At 45.1% G+C, this 23,694-nt stretch overlaps 1 pseudogene; it reads right to left on the reverse strand.

Moving 5' to 3' along the window:
- Window positions 1-19,495: 19,495 nt before the first annotated feature.
- Window positions 19,496-20,106, reverse strand: LOC136543475 (probable N-acetyltransferase HLS1; annotated as a pseudogene).
- Window positions 20,107-23,694: the final 3,588 nt, after the last annotated feature.

The raw sequence follows: 23,694 nt of genomic DNA on the forward strand, positions 1-23,694 counted from the left end.
GGCAAATTGTTCGCCGAGTGCCACACTCGGCGAATAGCACTCGCCATAAATAGTACCGGCAAAGCCAACTTTGCCGAGTGCCATTTATCGGGCACTCGGCAAACATTTTGCCGTGTGCAGTTTAGCTCTCGGCGAAAGTAAACGGTCGTAACGCCGGACCCGCCGTTAACAGTTACTTCGCCGAGTGTCAAACGGCAAGGCACTCGGCAACTAGTTTTTTAAAAATATTTTTTGGTTTTTAGAATTCCTTTTCGCCGAGTGCTGCGCTCGGCAAATGATAAACATATGCCGAGTGTCGCACTGTAAGATACTCGGCAAATATTTTTCAAACAGTATTTGGGTTTTTTTAAAAATCCTTTTCGCCGAGTGTTGCTCTCGGCAACTAATAAACATATGCCGAGTGTGGCACTGTAAGACACTCGGTAAATATTTTTCAAACAGTATTTGGTTTTTTTTTAAATAGCTTTTCGCCGAGTTTCTTGGTAATAACACTCGGCAAATTATGTTTCTTTGCCGAGTGTCTTGGTCATAACACTCGGCAAAGCCTCAGAAATCTGATTTTTTTTTGTTTTTGCATTACATTTCACAGCACATATATATATATCACAGCACAGATATGTTTCACAGCACAGATATGTTTCACAGCACATATATCACATATATATATCATCTCCACACACCACATCACATATGTCACAATAATCCACAATGGTACACAAATGTCACACCACAATACCAACATAAGGTTCGAGTTTAAAGTATCCACCATAAGTGCATTACAAGCATAAGTGCAACACAAGGAATAAGTTCAACACATGAAAAGAAGCAAATCACCAATTAGACCACGGCGACTGCTGCGGTGGGTCATGAGGTACATCGTTTGATGCCGCCGATTGACCCTGCACAAAGAATAGATAAGATTACTTGATAGCTGCAAAAGGAATTGTTGAGACATATATAGCTTAGGGTCGTTTATTTGATGGTAAGTATGCCCTATTCAATTCTTTTAATAGTCACTTTGTATATGTTGGGTCCTTTTGGTGCTGAAACGTTAGCGAGGCAAAAACACTGTTTCATAACTTAAAAAGTACGGAGTAGCTCTGAATAAGCTCGTGGAACAGGCTGCGAGGAAGCTGGTTCTTGTTCGATCAGTCAGCAGCTGCTGCTGCTCAATGCTGTAGCCTGTAGCAGCAGCAATACTACTACTACTGTGCTACGTTTATAAATTAATTCAGAAGCACCAACAGTTGGAAAACTGCTAAGTGATTTTATGATCTTCTCTATCATGATTGATTTTAATATCCATCTCAGATTGGCAGGTGTTACAAGCAGAATTTTGAGCTAGGACTGTGAAAATGTACAATACAAAAATTAGAGGTCTATCAGATACTTCTAGGAAATAGGATTGCAGAAGTTGTACTATCTTTAAAACCCTTAACCCTTGATTTGGAATATAGATCTATGATTCATTGATTGCAGCTAGTTTCGTTAAAGTGCAACAGACACTGAAAATGTGCCTTTCTTCATGTCCCAAACTACCCAGGTAAAAAAAATGGCAAACAATAAACTCTCATTTTTTTTTTGCCCGAAGTTGCACCAGAGCACCATGGTCCAAAGTTCTTGAACACTACAAATCCCGAGAGGAGCCACATATGTGCACAAAATTTGGCCCAGTTCCAGACCGATGGCATCTATCAATTTGTTAGTAGTAGCAATTTTTAAAGTATTCTCAAGTTGCACACAAATATTTGTAAGAAAAACATTTACTATAAGAATGCCAGATATATATTGATATATGACGCTAATCTCAAGTCAACCACTGCGAAGTGTGGTTCAATGCATCAGAGAGTTTTGTTCAGGCAAGCAAACTGCAAATTCAAGTGTAAATTTAAACTAGCGGCCGAGGCCAAGAGGCAATTATGAAGACGAGAAACGACTTATATGATAGGCCGTATACGGTATGACCGGCCGGTTACGGGTATTTTTTTCTTTCCTTCTATATATTCCAGTCAGTCTAGCTTTATTCTTTTTTTTTCTCACATTGTTGTTTCTTACAAATTTTGTAATCCAGAACCTATAATAAACCCCAAGGATACAAACAACCTAGCTAGATTATCATAATTCATAATCTAGATTATTATAATCTCATTCATAGTTCAGATTCTAGTAATGTAAAATTGATCCAAACAAGTCCTTATAGTGCAGGTCGGCTACCACCGCCATTCTCCATGTTCAAAAACTTAACACCCATTGCTAAAGACTAATCGGCACTGGGGATAGATGTACTCACATGAGTGTCTTCAGGAGGACGAGGAGGAAGGAATAGCGCTTGTGGCAGAGGTTCACCCATCTTCGTGTCGAGATGGTGCATCCACTGAAACATGTGCTCCTGCCTCTGCCGATCAGCGTCAATCTTCGCCTCCAACGCTATTCTCTGCCTCCTCTCTTCTTCAAGCTCGGCCTACAAAATTTCACCCCACTGTTACAATGGAAGTCAAAGGTATGTAAGAAATAATGAACGACGAATAAAAGAGTAATAACCTGCAAAGTCTACATGGCGTGCTGTGTACTGGTCGGCCGTGGGCGTATGGGCGGCCTCTGGCCCGTGTCGCTTGCTCGGATCTGGGAGAGAGTGGGGGTAGTGGCCGTGTCGACGACGCTGTCGCCAAGCCAGTACCTGCCATGCTTCTTGCCTCCTCCCACCCTCATGACAAGGTCACCTTCGAAATCCTGGGTGCTCGGATCGTACTCCGGCCCATGGACCGCCTTGGCCGCCGTTGTGTACTCGGTGAGACGGCTTTGGATGGAGGGATTGCTGTACGCCGAGGGGGGGTCCTCCGAGTTGAAGTCGGCGGCGGATGTCGCCTTGCCCTTGTGGGCCATAGCCCATGCCTTCACCTGGGAGCAAGGTGCGCCACCATGTGACGCTGACTGTGAAACAAACAGTAAGATCATTAGAAACTATGCAGAAGCAAGCGTTGGAATACATAAATGAAGTCACGTACCCATCTCTCCGCGTACTCGGCAAGGGTAAGGTTCCCCTGATGGTGTGGTGCACCTATCATCATCAAACGCCGCTCCCGACAAGCGGCGTGTGTCTCCGACCACTCCAGGGAGCACCACTTGTCCACCATTTTCCTTCAGCACTCGCCTTTACCGGCCACCCAAATTGGAGGCACCTACACGTCAACATGCATTTGTCATATAAGAACACAGTAAGTGTACTTAATCTCAGGAAGAAACAGTATTTACCAGCATGTATTGCTCTTTGGTCAGCGTCAAGGTTCTTGCGAGGTCTTTGTCAATCTTCACTTCCTCGAAGACAGCTTTGTATTGCTGTACAGCCAGGATACGCGCCTCGTAGTGCATGTCCTACACGAGCTTGTAGCAGGCTTTGTGAGCGTGCCTCTCGGCCCTCTCCTCGTATCCCTCGTCACATCTGTAGTAATCCTGCATATAAACATTATGTATGTAGTCATTATTTCAAGGATGTGATAGGAATGTGATGTATTGAGCAAGATAGTGCGGGGAAGGCTTACCCACAGCTCTTTCACAACCCGCTGCGCCTTGTTGTCGAATTTCCTGCCTTCCCGATCTCGTGCATCGGGGGCAGAGGCATAGTGCTCGAACGTGTAGGCCGGCTCCACCCCTCCTGCCCAGGCCACTAGGCCAGGGAAGTGTTCCCTACACAGAAGGCCCAGGATTCCACCAGGAAGGCGTTTGTGATCACCTGCAGCCACAACCTTCCATCCCCTATCCAAGTGATTAACGAAAAAATATTAGTTTGTATTTTGCCATTTTAAACATATCAAATGAAGTAGCGATAACATCTTAAGATACTTACCTTGGCCCATTGGGGCGAATCACCGGCCGTTTCGTGAAAGGTATAGCCTGTTCCGGGAGGCGTGAAGGGCCTCGCAACCAGATCTTCGAAGCAGAGGAAGAGGAACCCCCCGCCGAGGGCTCCTCGTGCTCGCCCTCCTCCTCGTGCTCGCCCTCCTCCTCGTGCCCGCCCTCCTCCTGCTCGGCCTGCTCCTCATGCTCGTGCTGCTCCTCCTCCTCCTCCTCCTGAGGCGAGGGAGGTACAGGCGACGGCGGTCGAGTCGCTGCACGCGCCTGCCGACCCTGGCCTCTCGGCCGACCCTGGCCTTTCGGGCGACCCCTGCGCCTCCGCGGCGGCTCCTCAGCTGCAGGAGCCTCCTCAGCTGGAGCGGACACCGAGCTCCGATAAAACGACCCGACGGACCTCATACCGCCCACCATCTTTTGTCAATCACCTGCAATTAAAAAGAGTAAACCAATAAGCACATATAAACAGGACAACCTAAAAAAGAAATGCAAAATAAATGAAACATAATTAGAAAATGATAGTATTACTTGTATTAGAAATAGGCATCATGATCGGGATCAGCCGGATCATAACTCTCATCATCACTATCACACATGTCGAAATAATCAACACTATCCGAAGGACCAATGTTGTCATCATCGGCATTGCCTATACGCACTCGCTCAAGTAATTCTAAGTCTTGCACATTTTCCACCTCATCTCCGTCGTCCTCTTCATCAACCCTTTCATTATCTACTTCCATTTCGATCGCACCGGTTACGTCTATCTCAAAACTCCCTTCTAGCCCCTCCTCTTGATAGAACTCCCCATCTAAGTTGTAATCTTGATCATTTGGGAGAGGTAGTCTACCATGTGGCGATGTCTTCTGCACAATATACCAACCCTTAAGACGGTCGTCGTTTGGGCACGCGTATGGCAGATAATAAACTTGCGTCACCTGTTGAGCAACAACATAGACATCTTCCCCTAGATAGACGGAATCCTGACGAATTTCGACCAGCCCAAGATTAGGGGTCCGTCTCGTTACTGCAGGATCAAACCAATGACATTTGAATATGACGGGCTTAAGGGGTTTGGAACCACGAAATTTGACTTCGTAGATTTCTTCGATTCTCCCATAATAATCGGCCCCATCAGTGCCGGGCGTAAGAACTCCGGTATTTGTGGTTCTTCGATTGAGCCGACTTTCCTCATTTGCTGTCGTGTGAAAGCGATATCCATTCACGTCATAAGCGGCAAATGACCTGACCCTATACAGAAAGCCACTGGACACCTGTACTAACTCGGGATCCATAGACTCGTCGGTTTGGCCCTGCAAGCTCAAGCAGGATATATCGTTAAACTAAGTACGAGCAACTTGTAATGTCAAACTAAGTACGAGCAAAGTTGGACAATACCTTCTGTGCGAACCAAGAAATGAAATCGGGCATTCCATTTCCTGCACCCTGTTTAAGAAGGGTATCACATTCCTGCGGGGTAGGTTCCCTTGATACATGCCAGTAGTGATCAAGAAATTCCCTATAACAAAGAGAAACAAGAGAGTTGGATACCAAATAGTGACAGCATATTTAACAAGTTCGTTGTGAACTTACTGCATGTACGGCTCCACTTCGGGAAGGTTGGTCAACACATAGTGCATGATAGTGCGCCACTCTTCATGTCTCAATGTCTTGGGTTTCCAATCACTTGCACTTCCAAGCTGCCCTCGGAAAAGGCTGAGGTTCGATTCATTTTCGCCCGCATTGTAGCGAGGGGGTGGATTATGCACGCTGGGAAGGTTGTCACTATAGTAACTTGTTGTGAAGTTTGACACCTCCTCCAGAATGTATGCCTCTGCAACAGAAGCCTCAATTTTGCCTTTATTCTTACATTTACTTCGAACAACCTTTAGACATCTCTCGATTGGATAGCACCAACGGCCCTGCACGGCCCCCCCATTCGTGCCTCATACGGGAGGTGCAAGATCAAATGCTGCATCGGAACAAAGAAGCCGGGTGGAAATATCTTCTCCAACTTATAGAGAAGCACCGGCGCCATTCTTTCCAAGTCCTCAACCACTTTTCGAGACAACTCCTTGGCACAAAGCTGGCGGAAGAAATAGCTCAACTCTGCCAACACTAGCTAGACATGCTCAGGGACATAGCCACGAACCATCGCCGGAAGAAGCCGCTCAATCCATATGTGGAAGTCATGGCTCTTCATCCCTTTGACTCGCAGAGTAGATACGTTCACTCCCCTCCTCAGATTCGCTGCATACCCATCAGGGAACATCAACGTTTGCATCCATTCAAGAACTTGCCTCCTTTGGGGCCTGGTCAAGACGAAATCGGCCTTAAGCTTGCTCCATGTCTTGCCGCCTCTAGGAGGCTTCATTTCTTGCTTTGGTCTATCGCATAACGTTGCTAGGTCCACTCTAGCCTTAACGTTGTCCTTTGACTTTTCAGTGTCCATGAGTGTTCCCCAAAGTGCCTCGGCCACATTCTTTTTAGTGTGCATCACATCAATGTTATGTGGAAGAAGGAGGTCATCATAATAGGGGAGTCTCTCCAAGCCCGACTTATGCGTCCACATATGTTGACGACCATATCCCACAAAACCATCGCCTTGTGGGTTGACGACGAGAGCATCTATCTGAGCACGAACCTTGGCACCCGTCATGATCTGCAGTGCGGGGTCTGTCACTACCACACCTTTCGTAAAGTTCTTCATGTCTCGTCTGAATGCGTGCTCAACAGGGAGGAACTGTCGATGCTTGTCGAACGAAGAATACTTGCCACCCTTCTTCAACCAAATGAACTCCACAGCTGTCTTGTATAATGGGCATGGGAACCTCCCGTGAACACACCAGGCGCAAAATATCGCATATGCCAAGAAGTCGTGCAGGGAGTAGTGGTACCAGACATGCATTCTGAAGTTCCTCTTCGTATGTCAACACCCCTTCCTCCCAAGCACGGACCAGCTCATCAATCAGAGGCTCCATGAACACACCCATCTTACTCCCCGGGTGCCCAGGAATTATCAATGACAAGAATATATTCTGTCGTTGAAACATGACACCGGGGGGGAGATTGAGGGGGATAACGAAGATTGGCCAGCAAGTGTATGGGGCAGCCATCAGTCCATAAGGATTGAACCCATCTGTTGCTAGCGCAACACGTACATTACGAGCCTCAAGAGCTTTCTCACGATGAATCCCATCAAAGTGGGTCCATGCTTCACCATCGGATGGATGTACCATCTTCTCAGGACTGTATCGAGTGCCATTTTTGTGCCACGTCATCTGTTTCGCGGTTTCCTCGGTCATGTATAGCCGTTGGATCCTCGGTAAGAATGGAAGGTACCGTAGGATCTTCACGGGGATCTCAAGCTGCCTCTTCTGACCATCACCAGACTCTACCTCTAGGTACCTAGAGGATTGACACTTTGGATAGTACTTTGCTTTCTCGTGTCCTTTCCTAAATAGGACGCACCCCTTCGGACAAGCAAGTATCTGCTCATATGGCATCTTGAGTGCACGAAGGAGTTTCTGCGACTCGTACATGCTCTTTGGCATAATGTGAGCTTCTGGAAGCAAGCTGCCAATAACTGCCAACGTAGCATCGTAACAATCTCGACTCATGCTAAACTGAGCCTTTAAGGCCATTACCCGTCCAATGGCATCCAGTTGAGAAACCTTTGTGTGGCCGTGAAGGGGTTTCTGTGCCGAAGACAACATGTCATAATACGCCTTTGCGGTTGCCTCTGGCTCCTCCTCCCCACCTTCTTCACCTACGTGTGCTTCGTGAAAGTCATTTAGCCAGTCACCTACCCCGGCATCAGCATCGAAATCTTTGATGCGTGCTCTCACGACCTCCTCTCTCATCCGATCGGCTTCACTGTGGTAGATCCACCGAGTATAATCTGCCGTGAATCCATTCTTGCAAAGATGAGTAGACATGACATCCTTTGGTTGCCGACGCCTGTTTGCACATCTACTACACGGACACCAAATGGCTGACGCTCCTGGAACTAGGGCAAATGCTCTATCTATGAAAGCCTTCGTCTTCACGCTGACTTGGGCGGCCCGTGTACATCCACTCACGGTCATCCATCCTCTGATATATATATATATATATATATATATATATATATATATATATATATATATATATATATATATATATATATATATATACGAGCGAGACATTAAGAATCAATTGCATGTACACGATGTTCCTACCATCTAATAGGTCAGGATAGGTCCTAATCCCACCCGAGGATGCGTAGCTGGGGTTAGTCTCCATGGTCTACTCCGATCCGAGACAGAATTTCGGCAGCACCTCCCCGTTGTTCTCCAAATACACGTCCCGGTAGGGAGATTGTGTATCCGGAGAACAACAGGGAGATGCTGCCGAAACTCTGCCTCGGAACGGAGTAGACCACGGAGACTAACCCCATCTATGCATCCTAGGGCTGTCCAAAAAACGTGGACAATTCGAAACAGATACGGTTATCGACATGCAAAGAGCTGCATATTTCTAACCGTATCTCTTTCGAACGGGAGACGCCTAACCGGGTTACGTGCTCTACAAACATGCATGATACAGAAAAGAGGGGTGTTTTATGCCTCACCTCGCTGTCCCGCAAACAGGAGAAGCCTCAACCGCTACAAGGTCCATGGAACACCAACAAACAGCCAGAAGCTTCAGTCCTCCCTAAAAGAATAAGTCTGTTCAAATTTAAAATATCTTATATTTAACCGAATTTATAAGAAATAGTATCAACATGTATGAATTTAACCACCGACAGCAAGCTAGACTTTGCCTTTGACCTAAGTCACTGTAAGCCAAAACTCCTATCCAGTCAGCATGTTCATCCAATCATGGACCACCACATCACTTGTCAGCTTCCAATTGAGCCCAGTCAGCAGCCGGACATGGCAATTCAGCCCAGTCAGTTTTTTTTATGAGTTTGAGCTCTCAAAATAGGACGAGGGCTAAGTAGGAGTTTGGCTGGAGTTGCCCTCAGCACCCTGCTGCACTGCAGTCTGACTGAGACTGGCCTCACAAGCACTACATGCTCTCACACGCTTTATGCGGTTAAGATGCTTCTGAACCTGGTCAATATGTTGCTGCTGCTGGTCTGGGCTTCCATTTGACTTCGTCCAGGTTTTCAGCTTGCCAGATGTTGTGATCAGGATTGAGGAACTTAGGAACTTAGATAAAACTTGTGGCTACACACTAGATGATGCCGCCTTATTAATGTGATCTATTTCTTCCTATCGATTCTAGATTTCTAGTTTGAGAGATTATTAGTATGCAGCACAAATTTCTGTGGACGGTTGCTATCAGCTCAATAGCACCAGTGTTGTCGTTATTGTCTTCTACCAAATTCTAAAGTCCAGGGAATTTATTGTTCCCACCAGGAATGATCTTCGGAATTGATTTAAATTTGTTTTTTAGTGGACACCAGAAACTGCACAATGTGCTTGCTCGTTTACATGCATGTGATGTTTTAGAAAGCATGCAGTCATTATTGATGGGCAGTTCACGTCTCATGGAGGTGCACTTTCTTGGTTTCAACAGAAACATACTACCTGACTAGGTCACATGTACTGTTCAGACCCAAAAAAGAAACACCAGGGGATGATTGCACTACCATATGTAGACCTCTCTCTATATATGCTCCCTTACACGTACTTCTACTTAGTAATGTAGTTTATATATAATATGCTGCGGAAATAAATAAATAAATAAAATATTACTGCAGAAGAATTTCCACGGCCTCAGTGTATACCAGTGCAGTGGGCCAGGTGGTGGTGTTGAGGCTTGCAGCGACTGGCGGCTCAAATCTGAACCTTTTGTTGTTGCTGCTGGTCGGAAGAAGGGAGGACCTGCTGCAGCCTGCACAACAAGGAAATGCGTGAGTAGAGCAATTGATCAAAGTAGTAGCTAGAATATAATTAATATACTGGCATCCTCACTCACTCCAAAATAAAATACTAGAATAAGACCGGCCACCAGTACTATCTATGTCGAATTTGCATCAGGAGAATTGAACTCTAGAAAGGCAGAGCTGTGTCCATTTGCATATGTACACCCCCATAATTTTTGCAAAACAATCAAAGTTAGCAGGCATAATACATGCATAGTTGCATATACACTTGGAACTAGATGATCAAGATTCAGTCTTCAGTGAAAAGGAAAAATTCAGTTTTCAGTGAAAAGATCTTGGTCCTGGTAACAACAAAGTGGTTAGTTACAGGAATGTCTCTCCCGTATATTCATGACTCTAGCCCTTCTCTTCCTTTGCCCTTATTCAATCCACTAATGCTACTGCTGGTGCTGGGCATCACGCACAGCTTGCAAGTGACAGCATGCTTTGGCTTCTACCCTTACCACACAAGAAGAGAAAGTGAGGCTGTAACAGCTAGCAGTAAAGCAGATCTCTCTTTAGCCTGAGTGGTGTCATCTCATGCTTGCCATTGCAACTGCAACTGCACTATAGCCTCAAATGGCTTTATTCTCCTTCACTTCAACAGGATATGATCTAGTTAGCATCTTTTTCTCCACATCTATAACAGGATTGACCTTGCGCATCTATCCTCATTGGATGGCACCAGTAGTGTGTCACCAACAACTAGCTCAAATGGAAAATCCACAGGATTTTATTTTAAGATAAACAACACACACACACACTTAATGGCCAAGAGAACAGCTGCTAGTCCACCAAGTGAGCTTTGTAAAGACAGACATACGACTATATTCATAGGCATGCTACAACTAGGAAGATTGCTAATGAAAAAAACAGCCTACAAATTTTCAAAATATGGGGTGTCAGGCACTAGTTAACAGCTGTGGCTCACACCTGCGAATCTATTACGTGTTGGGCTATCGCATAGATGGCCTCCTTGGATCCACTTAAGGTCCCGTCTGCTTCTAAAAAAACTTAAAATTAGCACCTGCTCTACTACTAATTTTAGCAACTCTCAGAGATCAAACTTGAGATGCTTGACTCTTCATAAAATTTAAAATAACTTATAATTTAAAACGTATCGAGTATTAATGTATGTTATAGGATGCTAAAGTTAGCAAGATCCAAATAGACCGTAGTACCTAGTACTCCTTTTCATCCTGAAATACGAGATACCTGAGCAATTGTAGGATCAAATAATATTCGCTAAAAAACTAACTCACTCCTCACTAGTTGGCCAACCATAAGACTCGCACCCATGATCACGCATACACAATGAAAGACATGCTCAAAAGAGGAATATCTAGTCCATTCCTCCCTTCTGGGTTTCAAAACGATATTTACAAATCAACTGTAGATTAAACTTTTAGCAATCAGACTTCAAAAGGCAAATCTAACTCAAAAAAGGATATCAAGGACAGTAGGAACATAATCAGACTAATAATCACAAATCATGACAACCTGCTAACACCAATTCAAGCATTCATCAGCCATCAACTCTAATTTATAAACTATCTCCATCCTCAAATGAACAGCTATTTTTGAAATCACTCTGATGAATGCTTAAACTATCTAAGCAGGACAATATGAGAAGCAGTGAGAATACAATGGGGCTTACCGGAGAATGGGGGAAGCGGTGGGATCCTGCGGTGGGCTCCTGCGGTGACGGCGAAGTCTCAAGGTTCTCTCCACAACCCTAGGGCGGTTTCGTGGGCGTGCTCACGCCCGCGCTCGGTTTCGCGGCGGGGACAGGGGCGTGGGCCAGCCGGTGGCTGTGGCAGACCGGCCGGGCGGGGGGGAGGTCGACGGCCGGGCGGGCGGGCGGGGTGGGGAGGGAGGGGGCCGCGGAGTGGGGAGGGAGGGGGCGCGTGGGGGGGAGCTCGACGGCGGCGGGCGTGGGGAGCACGATGGAGTGGGGAGGGAGGAGGGCGCGTGGGGGGGAGCTCGACGGCGGTGCGAGGGGAGGGAGGTCGACGGCGGCGCGAGTGGGGAGGGAGTGGAGTGGGGAGGAATGGAGAAATGGCCAGAGCCGGCCCGCGGCCTATCTATTTTGCGGCCTGTTTGCCGAGTGTCGGCCCGATACGACACTCGGCAACGTTTTTAAAAAAAATTTCCATCAGTTTGCCGAGTGTCGGCCGATGGCGCACTCGGTAAACTACTTAAAATCCCTGTTCTCCCTTAAAAAATTCCATTAGTTTGCCGAGTGCCATCTATGCAGCACTCGGCAAACTTATTTCTATATTTCATGCTACCCTTTTCTTTCCTCTACTTAATTACTTTCCTCTATTTCATGTTTCACTAATTTCATGAAATGAACTTGCACTACACTTTGTTAGGTGCACTCACAAATGTATATTTCAAGCTTGTACAAAAATTGGACTATTATTTCCTGTGTTTGTATATCACGCATATAAAATTCAATAATTACGACGAAAGAATAAAAATTACGAAATGGGTTCGAAAAATTGCCAAAAATTCACAAGAAGTGATCTTTGTTCTCTATTATATATACAAAAAAAATTTGAAGTGAAACTCCAAATCGACATTCAAATTGTCTCCTCATCTTACCGGATCTTTCTCACATCTCAGAAACTTCTCCGGAGATGATCCGATTTGTAAGCAACGTACGTGTCAACTTTGCCGAAACACTCTCAATTTTTTACCATAGCCTCCACGTATGATATCATGACAACTCGATGAATTTCATGATTTTCAGACTTCGTTTGTTTTTTATAGAATTTTCAGACGTTTCCGCCACGCGTTTCTGCTCATGTTTCGCGAACACAATGTTCGAGATTTCTGGTCTGGCCTTGGATACGGTATCAAAACAAACTCAGTGAAAAGAATATCATTTTTTTATTCACTTTTTTCGGATATTCGAAGCACTTGCAGTTCAAATCCAAAAAATTACCGAAAATTCATTTGACTAAAATAAATTGATGAAATATAGTAAAATAACTCAGAAATGTACATTACTTGAACAGAGAGCAACAGGTATTGTAAGACAACAGTACAAAAAGTTTGGGGGGGCAAAATAAAAAAAAATGTTTGCCGAGTGTAAGATTCTGACACTCGGCATATAACACCGTTTGCCGAGTGTCAAAAGGTGATACTCGGTATCGATGTGTGTTTGCCGAGTGTTGTATTTTGGCACTCGGCATATAGGATAACGGAGATCGACGGTGTTACTGGACATGATGTTGCCGTGTGCCTATTTTGTGCCGAGTGTAGGCACTCGGTATAAACTGTTATGCCGTGAGTGTTATTTTTGCCGAGTGTCGTCTTTGGGACACTCGGCAAACACCATGTTTGCCGAGTGCCCGAAATCGTGCCCACGGCAAAGGTGGGGACACTCGGCAACTTAGGTGTTTCCGGTAGTGTTTACATCTCTGCTGGATCTAAAACTCCCGGTGCATCCCATCCCCACTAACTCGAATGCTTTCGCGGCCGGGTCGCCACCAAATTCCCATTGCCATGCTATATGCCTATATTCTTGTGCTCATCAACACCTTCATCACTATTCTGGATACTATTGTCTGTGTTGAACCAGGAAGTATACAAGTGTGTTTTCAATCATACCCCCTTCGTAGGGTCTGCAGCTAGCTCTATATATAGAGGCGTAAGAAGTAAACTGATATTTTACGCTCTCTTTGATCATTCAACCATCCACCAGCCTATATAACAATATTAAAGTGTGGTACATCCTATAGTCAGTATTCCAACTTACACTATAAGGGTCATTTATCCTGTGCACGTCTTTCTGTCATTATTCTCATGCTCTGCTCAGCAGCACAACGCAGGGTAAAAAATCTCCAAAAACTAAAATAACCACCAGCAATAATGATTCTCATGCTATGTTCAGAAACACAATGAGGCGTAAAAAAATCTCCAAAAACTAGAACATGTGGAGCCTTGAACACATAGGTCCCGTGAGCGAGAAAACAATTTGGAACCAGCATGGTAAGAGGATCTCCTGCAATACTACATAAAACAGACTACGTACTATCTGTTTGGGTAGCCACTCATTTTAATACTACCTATATTTTGTTGTTTTCTCCAACAAATCCATCCTAGTCGAGTATGAAATGTGGGACCCATATGTCATCTTCTTCGTTCCCTAGCTTGTCGCCGTTGAAAACTCGGCCATCGTCGGAGACTGGGAGGGAGATGCCCGGCCAACGGCGGGGAGGGGCCGCAGGACATCGGCGAGCGCGGGGAAGGCTGCATCGGCCACCGAAGAATGCAGGAAATAAAATTCCAAAAACTAAAACAACCACCTGCAATGATGACTCTCATGCTATGTTCAGCAGCACAACGAGGCGTAAAAATATCTTCTTTCTTCTCTTTCTATTGTATCACCAAACATCACATGGATCTGCGGGAAAGGCCTCGCCGCCGCCTCCCGCCTACAAGGGCTCACTGGTGCCGGATGTTGTCCGAAGATCTCCACCACCGCCTCGTCCCATCGCTGATCTGCTGCTCCTCCGAACTGTCGCCTGCCTACACTTCTTCAGCCATGCCAGAAATCCTAAGATGTAAAAATATTATTATACGCTTCGAATTTAACTTTGATCTAGATCTTGGCCCATAGATTTTAGTTTCGGTCCACAACTTAAGTTCCTCTGAATTGGTTCTTTCCATTTTATAGCCAATTGACCCATCTGAATGGATAGCTCCTTTCTTTCCAAACACCGTAAAATCTCTCATGATATTATAATTAAAACCTGATTAATCATGGCGTACTGTATTATAAAGTCTGATCAATACTATTATTTTTCATATTAATAAAAATGTAGGATGAAACATTTACAATTACTACATATTTTTCAAATAAATCTAGCTGGAAGGCGAGATTGGTTGAGTGAGCTGGCCGGTGTCTTGGACCTGCTGGAGGAAGGACGACCTTGCAGAGGAGTTCAGTTCTGCATTCTCCCAGAGAACTATGGCAGAGGAAGTAGGACAGATGGAAGAACAGCTTGACCGAGGAGGCACAAGGAAATGGTGGTATTTGTACCACAAGTAGTGCTGGGATAATTCTCCCATGATGGTGGATGACATGTGCTCTCCATGCTGATAAGGCTCAAGCTCCTGATGTATCACATTCCCAGCGGGAGCCGGCAATGTTGCTGTTGATCTGCTACTACAAAAATAATTATCATTCACTGATTTCTTTATCAATTCCATGGTGTAGTGTAGCTTTATTTATAAGCGCATGTCTTGTATCGAACATTTATGCTCTCATTGTTTTACCCAACAAGAAATAGCTGCATTTAGAGCACACCACATTTGCACAAGAACTCTAGCTTTATAAAAAGAAACTTGGCATGCCCGGAACGTTTTTTTTTTGTTGCATCGATGGCACTACTTTCTTTGTAGATGTCAAGGAAAAGTTATTCACAATGCTACATGCATGATGAAGATCAGCCAAGCACCAATGATCTGGGAACTCAGTCACTAGCTCTGAAGCACTGTAATGTAACACAAAGCTATACACACGTTTCAGGATCGAGTTCTGCAAGTACTCTAAAATGACCGTCTCATATTATCTCGCATAGGAGCTAACAGAAAAATTGTACGTTTATATATTTTTAATATAGAAATTCAGAAAAAACAGGGAAGATAGTTGGGAAATGTAATTACATTGCATCTACTAGATCTATCCTGCTGCATGCGTGATGGCGTGAGTTTATTATGGATTGTTTTGGGCAACACGTAAGCTGGCATGATGAACTATCCTTCATGTTACGGTTAACGGTGATGGACTCGGCATAAAGTCCCTACCATACAACCGAGATATCTGAACCCAGCGAGAAGCTTCTACCGCGTACATATCAAAGTAGTTCTCAGCGCGAGAGATCCACAATCGAGCGTGGGTACCATCGAATGTGGTGAAATTCAGTTTGGGAAGCTCACCCGTCGATCCAGAGAAGTAGTCCGGGGGGCGATTCCATGCAACAGAGAGATCATACGCGGTTCCATGGAACTTGGGTGATTGGGGGCACATGCACGTAGGCTTACCCCTGACCGGGAAATGAGTTAGAGTGGACCCCAAACTCATTGTCCCAGTGGTGGTTGTTGTCGCGGTGCCTGATTGACCGAGCAGCCTGTATGTCAGCAGGTGGGCGCTGAACCGCGTGCTCTAGAGGCAATGGCACGGGGATGAGGCCGGCCCAAGTAGAGGATTGGTCGCGGATGGCGTGCTCCCAATGCTTGTTCAGCTTTCCAACCTCGAGGTGCAGATCATCCACGGGACCACGACGCCCTCATGATCACGGCACCACGACTCGAGATCTCCAGTGGCCTTCTCAATCACCTAAAGACGCTCACTCTAGTGCATGTCGGAGTTAGTGATCCGGCGCTCGAAGTTGACTTCCGAATTGGAGAAGCGTTTGTCGAGGAGGGCGTTCTGCTTCTTGAACAAGTGCTGCATCTCCTCCATGAGCTGCTTGTATTCGTGGCTCATAGTGCCCAATCGGCGTTGATGTCGAGTGTAGTGGTGATGTGGCAGGGGTGGTGGTGGTGGAGAATTGTGCTCCAAACCGGGAGAATTCCCCACAAATCGATCGTCGCGCTGGGGAATTACAGAGAAGACACCAACGATAGCAGCTCACTAATCGCCTGCGTCCTCGATCTAACCCGAAGCCGTTGACAATCGATCGATGGAATATGGAATTGGCCTCGCGATCGGGATCGGTGTATCTGATACCAGTCATTAACAGAGGGAAAGGAAGTGGAAGTAAGAAAGAAGGAACACGCAAGAGGCGAGAAGAGATATATAGGAGGGCAGATTAACTAGAATTCTGTTGATTCATTACATGTTACCCTTCTCTCCAGGTTGTACTCCTCTAGTCTTATACACCCGGCTTAGTCGGAGGGCTTGTCTGACAGCGCAGCTGTCTCTACAGCCTAGGATCAATCCCACTGTGGCCCATGGACGCGGACGCTGGGAACTCGTGTGCGGTTGCTCTGCCTGGGCACTGTAGTCGGTTGGGCAGCTTGGGCTACAGTGGACGGCCCATTATCCTCAGACGCATCTTCTTCAGTGTTGATGTCCTGGACAGTGGCTGTAACATGATGGTGGATGACATGTGCTCTCCGTGCTGATAAGGCTCAGGCTCCTGATGTATCACATTCTACTGCAAAAATAATTATCATTCTCTGATTTCTTTATCAATTCGATGGTGTAGTGTAGCTTTATTTATAGGCGCATGTTTTACATCAAACATTTATGCTCTCATTGTTTTACCTGACAACAAATAGCTGCATTTAGAGCATACCACATTTGCACAAGAACTCTAGCTTTATAAAAAGAAACATGGCATGCCCGGAACAAATTTTTTGTTGCATCGATGGCACTTTCTTTATAGATGACAAGTAAAAGTTAGATTCACAATGCTACATGCATGATGAAGATCAGCCAAGCACCAATGATCTGGGAACTCAGTCACTAGCTCTCAAGCACTGTAATGTAACACGGTGCTACACCTGTTTCAGGATTGAGTTCTGCTATATATGGTACTCTAAAACGACAGTATCATATTACCTCATATAGAAGCTAATGGAAAATTTGTATGTTTATATATTTTTTAATTGAGCAATTTGGGAAAATAGGGAAGTTAGTTGGAAAAAATATTTCAGTTGCATCTAATATATCTATCCTGCTGCATCATGCGTGATGGTGTGAGTTTATTACGGATTGTTTTGGACAACATGTAAGCATACAGCAGGTTGGTATGATGAACTATATCCTGTATGTTATGGTTAACAGTGATGGAATCAGCATACAGTCCCAGCCAAACAGGAGGACTGGGCATACACGTTGGCATGATGAACTTAGTTTATTATTAGAACAACAGTTAGCTGTGTGCTGTCCTGGTTGCTACCCATCATGGAACAGTCGTCCCCAAGAAATTCCGATCCGTTCGTTCTATCCTTTCACGGCTGATAATCTTAGAAACCAAGAGATACAAGTGATGAAAATTGTTAAAAGATCATATACAACAGAGATATGTATAGAATCCATCGTCAAATGTGCTGTTACGATTGTTCTCCAGCCTATCATAGGCTTCAAAACATATATCATTGATACAACTTGGGTCAGAGAAAGAAGGTTAAGTCAAGTCTGGTCCATGTCGACGTCAGACGGGACCTGCGCAGTGCTGGACGTGTCTCCTCAAGTCTTGACTGTTCCACGTTGTGCCTCTGTTGAACGGAGGAGCACCGAGCCAGGATGTGCATGGGATCTGCTACGAACAGGATACCGCAGAGGCCTCTTGCTGGCAGAAGGTGTAATTTTGGGTCTACCTTTTATCTCTCTCCTGTATCTAAAACTCCTGGTGCATCCCATCCCCACTAACTCAAATGCTTTTGTGGCTGGGTCTCCACTGAATTCCCAATAGCTCTACCTTTTATCGCTCTCCTGTATCTAAAACTCCTGGTGCATCCCATCCCCACTAACTCAAATGCTTTTGTGGCTGGGTCTCCACCGAATTCCCAATAGCTCTACCTTTTATCGCTCTCCTGTATCTAAAACTCCTGGTGCATCCCATCCCCACTAACTCAAATGCTTTTGCGGCTGGGTCGACACCGAATTCCCAATGCCATGCCATATGCCTATATTCTTGTGCTCATCAACACCTTCATCGCTATTTTGGATATTATTGTCTCTGTTGAACCAGGAAGTATACAAGTGTGTTTTCACATACATATGGTGTGCAGCTAGCTATATATAGAGGCCTCTTTGATTATTCACCCGTCCACCAGGTAGTTACATTATGAGAGCGTGTTGTATATCTATATCTATACCTATCAAAAGAGCAAAAATTTCTCTCCTCCCAAGTAGTTATATATTCACTATATTGCTACCACAGCGCTCTGGCTTTAGCATCACTCTATCTTCACAAACATTCTTCTATTATCTTTGGTGCATCATTTTGACTACAAAACAGAAGGTGTTTGTGAAGTGCTTTCTTCCACACATGTCTTGCCTGTATAAACAGAAGGTTTATACATAGAACAACTAAACAGTGACTGGCCTGTCACATTTTGCAATAGAAGGTGATGGTCAGTGATGACCACACATTGCCATGTTATTAATTAAGTAATAAATGGAGATGGAAAGAGTATTAGACCGTGACTATTTTCTAGTCAGTAGTGGCCTTGGCCAATAGCTATATTAATGACTCACAATTCTCATAATCTAGTTGTCGTTGCACAATATAATATTTTATTGTATAAACCTTATCTAAAGCCTGGCAAAGGCAAGACGCACTGCAGGAATGTGTGTTTGATTTATACTCGAGATTAACTCGGGAGTCATGTACAAATTTAAGTTTCAAGTCCCAAAATTTTGATACTGATTTTGGGTCCATCAAAATCTCTTGCACCGTCTCTTCATTGGAGATATGATTTCTTCGTGATAAAATTGGCAAGCCAATGAATAGAGTTATTTGGTTTGATCACGATATTTTCTTATAAATAAAAGATGTTGTAAATATGATGAATCAAATCTAATTCCTACATGTGAAGTCCAAAGATTAGTTTTATTACAAGAGAAATTATATTATGGTTGGAGAAATAAGGACTGCTGGTGAGGAGTGATCGTGTGGCTAGAAAACAGAGGTACTAAGATGTACCAAGGGGAAAAGTACCAGAGTATACGAAATGCATACTAAATTAGTGGGACCAGTACTATCATTTTCTATTATTTTTATTATATAACTGAGCGTAAGGTATTAAATTCTTATTTTCTGTTGCTGCTGCTGTCCTGCTGTGTGCCATGTTGACGATCAACGCCAACACCGCCTCTGCAGCCAGCACGGCGTCCTGGCCGCTCCCTGGGAAGCCTTACATGAACCACCCCGGGAATGGCCGGGCGGAACAAGTCAGACGCGGATGGCACACACAGCCGCCTGGCCACACGGTCCAGCACCCGGCTAGCGGCCAGGGCGCAGGCGCGCCGCGCCGCGCACATCCAACCAGAACATGCCGTCGCAATATCCCACGCACTTGCAACAGCCCATGACACCGGGGGGATGCCAGGAAGCGGTCAACATCACACCATTCGTAGTCATCACCAGGAGGCGAATGACCGTAGCGCGACGCGGCGCCTTGACCTGTTGCGAGTGCACCGGGTGCACCAGCAGAGACAGCGTCCGTTTGGAACTTGGTATAGCCGCAGAGGCCGGTGAAGAGACGCATGTAGTACTGCCTCATGGGACCTGTCAGTGGCCCGTGGCCATGTACGCGTACTCGGTGCTGATGAGCTCAAACCACTGCTCCAGCTGCCGCACCAGCTGCGACATGAAGGGACACGATGTGCAAGAGATCGATGCGGGGCGATCAACGATGGTGAGCATGCGCAGACGACAAGCGCAGGCTGTGACACGCCCGAAGTCGGCGTGGGAGCACTAAATGACCCCTAAGGAAATAAAATTAATTAGGAAAATATTTTACACACATTGGATAGTCAGAATAAATTAGAGGCTTAGTTACTCAAAAGTACCTATAGTACCCACCACCCATTTTAAAGGATAATTACAATTTATAGAAAATGGAACATGTCAAATCACTATGGCAGTGAGAGTTTGTAGGGGCGACTCTAGATGGTTTGTAGGGGTGGCTAGGCTCGCCGCCCCTACCCATCCGTCTCTAGAAATCAACAATTTGTAGCGTGGCTGGCCAGCCAATGTTAGCGTCGAAGCATACAAGCACATGATAACCCCTACAACGAGTATGGGCTATGTTTTGTTAAGATGACATTCGAACAACCACCTCACGAAATAACTTCTTCCAGAACCTAACCATCTGGAGGTCTAGTACTCCCTGCAGCCCAACAAACAACCAAATCACGTTGGCATTTTGCCAATTGTGCCTTGAATCCGGCATTGCCCCATCTACACAAAACTTTTTCTACTACCTCTAGTGGACCATCTCCACTATGAATAATGGAAGGTATATATGGAGGGCATTCTCCCAGAAACAGGGTTCTTCTGACAAAGACTGCATCTTCAGACTACAAGTGACAACGAAGGGAACGCGAGGGGAGTAGAAGAAATCAAAATTTTGGATTTATAAGCAGAAGCAGCGGTGGTAGGTGGAGGAGTCCAGAAAAACAGTGGTGGTATGTGGGATCAACGGTGGAGAATCAATGAATTAATAGTTAGGTGGATGCAACGGTAGAGAACGCTGGCAGATCAATACAAAACTGGCAGTGATATGAAAATATCACTAACAGGTGGTGGTTTGACCCAGTAGTGGTATCACACTTATCACTATTGGGATGTGGCTTGATCCGGCAGTAATATGTCACTATTGAGTGGTGGTTTGAGTCGATATTGATAGCTGCCTTCACTACATGGTGAATAGCTTCCTCCAAATTTTGTTGATCCTATGCTTACGACTTGATAGTGACAAGTAATCTCTGCCGGCTCTAGCACAACCGGCACTGATGCTCCGGCATTGATTGCCTATTTTAGTCTAGTGTTAACAACTTGTCTCAATCATGTGAGGAAATTGGTGAAGTGTGATTTTTCAGGTAAAACTTCCTGAGCGTATACCCTATATAGAGTTACATTTTGTGGGTGTCGTCCGATATAGCAAGAACATACCGAAGTTCTGTCACTGAAATGGACTATAGCACCATTAGTAGTTATATATAAGCTATTAGCCTGTTCGCTTGCACTGAATGGCAGCCGCTGCAGCTGCGTCTGTTTGCACCTAGAGAGATGAAACACTGTAGCACTGTGTACTGTGGCTGCAGCAGCGCTTAAAAGAAGGCCAGCCGTATAGCTGATTCACGCCCCCTTATTGCACTCATTGTTTTGAATCAGTTAACAGAAATAGGTCCACTTCACTGTGACTGCTCACTATGTATGAATAAAAGGACAGGAACCTCTTGTTCAGACATTGATGAATTTGCTCTTATATAATGTTTAATTTTGGACTGTTAAAAACGATAGAAAATAGGTAGCCCAGCTTCAGCAATATGGTGATAAGCACGACAAGTTCAAACAGGATGAACAGCTTCGTAAAGATGACGAGGCCACATGAGGTATGTTTGGCCTCGGCCAGCTTGCCTAGGCTGGGCAACAACATACATCTGACAACACAAGTCCATGGGCACTCAAATTGGGATGCCTGAGATTGTTTCCTGCACTAGTTAACTTTCCAGTGGTCTGCTTCGAATAGGCCCGTTGTATATGACAAAGCTCAAGTTCTGTTCCAGCACGTTGCATGCTCAGGCCGGTCAGGCATCCATATTCAAGCTTGCACAAAAACTCCTGATCCTTTTTTGAGATATGTAAGTGAATCTAAATTTTTTGCTGATGCCTAGGGACTAAGATCCACCGCCGGCGCTACACTGAAAACACATAGTATGTATACAAGTAAATTGTCGTAGTCACTAAGGTCGACCAAGTTTATATAAGCCTCCTCCCTTTGCAAGGTATCGTAAGGATTAATTAGGAATCCCAATTGATTTATTTCTGACATGATAAAGAATTAAATAGGACAGAGAGAAGTCGTATCACACGTGATTTTGCATATGCATTGAAATCCAATATTCGGGTGCTCTATAGACACCAGACAACAACAATTAATTTCCCTGCTTTGAATAGTAATAGGCAATATATAGTGGTACTCAGTGTAGTACTGTTGACAACCAAAAATGTTCATTTTGTAAAGTTGTCAAAATATGAAATGGACTTCACCATTGGGTTCCTCTCGTCGAGACAGTCAAGAAACATATATGGAATGTCTAATTCGGAGTCCGGATGAAGAAGTTATACCCTCGGAAAGATGCCTCGTTCTCGGTAGTTCCGACCCAAGTCGGGACTTCCGACTGTCGGAAGTTCCGACGTGTGTCGGGACTTCCAGGAAGCCTGAAGAAATCTGCTCAAGTGTCTGGGGTTATCCCTATGTCGGGAGTTCCGACAAAAGTCGGAAGTTCTGACTATCAGGAGTTCCGACTCAAGTCGGGACTTCCGACCCAAGTCGGGACTTTCGACTGGACTTCCGACATACCTGACAGAAAATCCTGTTCGGATCTAGCCTTTTGGATTCCGATCTGAACTGTTCCAAACTCATGGAAAACTTGAAAAATAAAGCTTGGAGAGGTTTCCTACTGGGATAAGACCACCCCCTCTATATATATGAGAGGATCATAGCCGATTGAGTAACCATCTATCCAATCGTCAAACAAATCAATCTACTACCTCTACTCCAACCCTTTTGCCCTCTTTTTCAATCCCCATGTTGTTCATCCCTTGATCCGACGACCAAGGATGGCGCCCTAGGCTTGCCGGCCGACCTAGGGCAACCCGACGACGTCCTTGCCCTGACGGGGTCCCTCCCGGGCGAGAGCTTCGACGGTTTCTTTGCTAGTTTGCCTGAAAACTAGTCGGTTCTTCGTCACGTAAGCACGTTGGTTATCCTTTGGTGGTTTGCTTGTAAACCTCTCCGTTCTTCACCACTAAAGAGTGACATCCTTGCTGCGTTCTTCGGTCCGTATCGGCCCGGGCGTCCAATGCCCTGTTGGTGTGTGATTCGGATCACTTCCGACGTCAACACACTTTTTTGCATCTAGCCCAAAAGGCCGATCGCATCTGGTTTTGACCCCTTGTGAACTTGTTTGCGATTTTGCAACAAGTTGCGCTACTTATCGGAAAATTTAGCAAGGCGGTCAAGTTATAAATCATGAAGTACCAATGTATTGCATCACAATATTACTACAATCACCCTGAGGTACAACTTGCAAATGCATCTTATGATCCTAATAGTTATTTTGCAAGTTCTATGAGCTCTCATGTTGGTGTTGCTAGCTGTAATGATACTAGATATGTTACATCGGCTAATACTTTTGTTAATGCTCCTCATCATACACATCATAATTA

The sequence above is a fragment of the Miscanthus floridulus genome, chromosome 3 (assembly GCF_019320115.1).
Source record: "Miscanthus floridulus cultivar M001 chromosome 3, ASM1932011v1, whole genome shotgun sequence".
Taxonomy (NCBI): Eukaryota; Viridiplantae; Streptophyta; class Magnoliopsida; order Poales; family Poaceae; genus Miscanthus; species Miscanthus floridulus.